The 4,512-nt window shown below is 36.6% G+C and overlaps 1 non-coding gene across 1 annotated transcript; it reads right to left on the bottom strand.

The window, feature by feature from the left end:
- Positions 1-3,499: 3,499 nt before the first annotated feature.
- On the bottom strand, positions 3,500-3,606 carry LOC122726947. The gene has a single exon (XR_006352938.1). It is a non-coding gene; the product is annotated as a U6 spliceosomal RNA (small nuclear RNA).
- Positions 3,607-4,512: the final 906 nt, after the last annotated feature.

Genomic DNA, 4,512 nt, shown 5'->3' with positions numbered 1-4,512 from the left:
TTGAACCAAATCTGATAAGAATAAGGTTGAAGCATTGCTCACCCCTCCCTTCTTTCCCTCTATTGCAATAGGTTTTTTGCACCTCTTCATATGATGTAATTGACCCCATTCCACCTCCTCTTTCCTCTTCTCCCCATATACTCCTTTTTTCACCCCTTTATTTTCTTTATATCATCACATGAAAGACACTTTATATTTATACGCTCTATGTATACTCCTTTTGTCTGCCCAAATAGAGATGCGGTTCTCAGGTTATAAATATTATCTTCCCATGTAGGGATGTAAACAGTTTAATTTTATTGAATAACCCCCCCCAGTTATCTTTTTATACTTCTCTTGAGTTTTATATGTTAAGATCAAATTTTCTATTCATTTCTAGTCTTTTCTTCAGGAAACCTCAAAAGTCCCCTATTTCATTGAATGCCCATCTTTTTCCCTGAAAGCGAATGTTCAGTTTTGCTGGGTAGTTGATTCTTGTTTGCAATCCAAGGTCCTTTGCCTTCTGGAATATCATATTTCAAGGTTTTTTGTCCTTTAATGTTGAAGGTGCCAGGTCCTGTGCAATCCTGACTGTGGCTCCTTGATATTTAAATTGCTTCTTTTTGGCTGCTTGGAGTATTTTCTCCTTCATCTGATAATTCTGGGATTTGGCTACAATATTCCTTGGAGTTTTCCTTTTGGGGTCTCTTTCAGGAGGTGATTGATGGGTTCTTTCAATGACAATTTTATTCTCTGATTCTATAATATCAGGGCAGTGTTCCTTGATAATTTCCTGGAATATGATGTCTAGATTCTTTTTCTGATCATGGCTTTCAGGTAGTCCAATAATTCTCAAATTGTCTCTCCTGGATCTATTTTTCAGGTCAGTTGTCTTTCCAATGAGGTATTTCACATTTTCTTCTATTTTTTTATTCTTTTGATTCTGTTTGACTGATTACTAATGTTTCATGGAGTCATTAGCTTTCATCCATCTAAATCAAATTTTTAAGGCATTATTCAGTAAAGCATTTCTTCAGTAAGCATTTGTACCTCCTTTTCCATTTGTCCAAATGAATTTTTTAAGGAATTGCTTTCTTCACTCAATCTTTGTTTTTCCTTTTCCAAGCTGCTGATTCTTTTTTCATAATTTTCTTGTGTTTCTTTCATTTCTCTCTGCATTTCTCTTGATTGATTGATTTTTAAATCCTTTTTGAGCTCTTCTAAGAAGGCTTTTTGGTCTTGAGACCAATTCATCTTCCCTCTTAAGGCTTCACAATTAGGCAATTTGAGAGTATTGTTCTCATCTGAGTTTGTGTTTTGCTCTTCCGTGTTGATATATAAGCTCTCCCTTTTCTGTTTCTCACTCATATTGTGACTTGTTTTTTCAAGTTGTGGTCTGCTCCTGGGGCACAAAGATCACTGTTTCAAGATTCTTGTGCTGCGGGACAGGGACTGTGTCACAGACTTTCTATGCTGAGGCCTCTGTGGCTTGTGGATTCTTCAATGCCCTGGGATTGTTCCCTGTGCTTGCTCCAGGTGCAGGGATGGCCCAACCCAGTTGCACCTTTCCTGTAGGTGTTCCTCCAGCTGGCAGTCTGACCTCTCAGCTGGTGCTGGCAGATCTCACAACTGTCCCACTGCACCACCAGCTTGCTGAGCCAGGATCAAGGGGCCTCAGTTGCTCTGCTGTGGCCAAGAGCTGCCTGCTGACTTGCCCAGACTCCCTTTGTACTGCACTGCACTGTGCTGAGCTGTGCTGTGCTCCCCTTTTGCCCAAGTGAGACCGACCTTTCCTGAAGTCTTCTCAAGTTGGAAGATTGTGCTTCTCTGTCTTTTTGTGGGTTCTGTAGCTTGAGAATCTGTTTAGAGACTTGATTTAATGTTATTTTTTGAGGGAACTGAAGGAGAGTTCAGGCAACTAGCTGGCTTCTCTCCTTCATCATGGCTCCACCTCCATAGGTACAGATTTGAAAAACAAAGGCCAGAGAAATGCTGGAAAGGAAAAACATGCTTCAAGATCATAGCATGTTTCCAGTGGTGACAACAGAGGACAGATGCATACCCATATTCATACATATACAAACACACATACATACATATATATATATGTATATATGTATGTGTGTATATATATGTGTGTGTATATATATATATGTGTATATATATATGTGTGTATATATATATATATATATATATATATATATACATTTGTATCCTTTCTAGCCATCAGATAACATCACAGAATTTGAGAATTATAAGGAACCTCAAAGGACAGTTAGTCCATCCCCTAACTGAGCAGAGACTCTGTCTACTTAATTCTTGTCAAGTGGTTTTCCAGCTTCAACCCAAATGCCTCCAGTATGTGGAGCTTACTATCATTGAGGCAACTCATTTCAGTATTGGAGGTTTTCTCTTTATATTCAGCTAGTATCTGTGTTTGCAATTTCCATGCACTGGTCCTAATTCTATTCTCTGGGGCTTGGCAAAAAATCTAACCCAACTATTAAAATGTAGCCTTTCTTGAGGAGGCCTTTCTAAATATCCTTCCAACCAATATTATCTTCATCCTGAGATTACTTTCCATTTGCTCTTTTTTTCTGCGGGACAATGAGGGTTAAGTAACTTGCCCAGGGTAACACAGCTAGTAAGTGTCAAGTGTCTGAGGCCAGATTTGAACTCAGGTCCTCCTGAATCCAGGGCCGGTCCTGCTTCATGTAGTTGCCACTCCATTTACTCTTTTTTTTTTAATTTTAGTGAGGCAATTGGGGTTAAGTGACTTGCCCAGGGTCACACAGCTAGTAAGTGTTAAGTGTCTGAGCCCGGATTTGAACTCAGGTACTCCTGAATCCAGAGCCGGTGCTTTATCCACTGCACCATCTAGCTGCCTGCCCCCTCCATTTACTCTTTATATACTTTATATGTACACAGTCTTATGTATACTATCTTCTCCATTAGAATGTCATCTCCATGAGGTCAGGGGATTTGTGTTTACTTTTCTTTGTATCCCCAATTCTTATCATAGTGATTGGTTCATAGGAAGATCTTAATGAATACTCATTGAGTGAATGAATAAAGTCTTGTATCATATTTACCCTCAATTTTATTTTCTCTGTGCCAAATAGTCCCAGTTTCTTTAACTGGTCAGTGTATGTTTCTGACTATGAGTTCTCACACTATCTTAGTTAGCCTGAAGCTTGTCATTGTTCTCCTTAAAAATTGGAACCAAAAAAAGAAAAATGAAGACAACACTTTATATATAGTTTGACAACAACAGAGTATAATGAAAGTATAATTTCCTTTACTCAGAGTACTGTACTATAATAAATGTAGCCTAAATTCATACTAGTTTTTGTGTTTGTTGCATTACAGTGATCATTCATATTGAGTTTAGAGCCCATTAAATGACCCCACTCTTTTTCACATTAAATTTTATATAGGAATGGCTCTGCTATTATGTGCTTGTTCATTTGATTGTTTGGTCCCAAGTATAGGATTTTACTTCTATTATTATTTAATGTAACTTTATTAGGTTTGCTTCATGAATTTGTGTGTCATCCTTGTGCAGGAGTCATGCTAATCTTCTCTATATTGTTCCAATTTTAGTATATGTGCTGCTGAAGCGAGCACACTTTATTAGGTTTGGCCCATTGTTCTTGTGTGTAGAAATCTCTGTGGTTTGATTCCATCATAAATAGCTGTCTGTCTCAGGTTCATGCCATCACCAAAATTAATAACCAAACCATCCATGCCATTGCCAAAATGAACAGAACAAGGTCAAGGACAGAGTCTTGTGACACTTAAATAGAGATATCTCTCCAGAACAACATCAATTAATTAATCACAAATGGTTGGGTTCATTCCTTCAACCAGTTCTGGGTCCATTTAATTACCCTATCATCTAATTCATAGTTCTTTATCTTGTTCAAAAGCATGATACATAATATACCTCAAGCACAGTATTCCCCATATATATACACACATATATATATACATATATGTGTGTATACATATATATACACACAGAGAGACACACAGACACATATATATGTGTGTGTGTATATATATATATATACACACACACACATATATATATACATATACATATATGTGTGTATACATATATATATACACACAGAGAGACACACAGACACATATATGTGTGTGTGTGTGTATATATATATATATATATATATATATATATATATATATATATATATATATATATATATATATATATATATATATATATAAGTCACAAGTAAATATATAAGTAAGGGAAATGTGTTTAGGTAGGTAAGATTCCATGGGAGCATAAGACTAAATTTGTAAAGGAACTTAGAGGTCATCAACTATAAAATGGGATCATAGCACTTACCTCCCAAGGTTGTTGTAAGGATAAAAGAAGCTAATATTTATAAAATGCTTAGCACAGTGCTTGCACAGAGTAGGCAATTTTTGAGTGCTTTATTATTATTATTTAATTTCCAATCCCTTTATTTTACAGATGAAACTGAGTCCCAGAGAGCCCAAGCA

This window comes from Dromiciops gliroides, chromosome 4 (genome assembly GCF_019393635.1).
Source record: "Dromiciops gliroides isolate mDroGli1 chromosome 4, mDroGli1.pri, whole genome shotgun sequence".
Classification (NCBI taxonomy): Eukaryota; Metazoa; Chordata; class Mammalia; order Microbiotheria; family Microbiotheriidae; genus Dromiciops; species Dromiciops gliroides.
The sequence above is the reverse complement of the archived record's forward strand: the minus strand, read 5'-3'. Positions and strand labels throughout refer to the sequence as shown.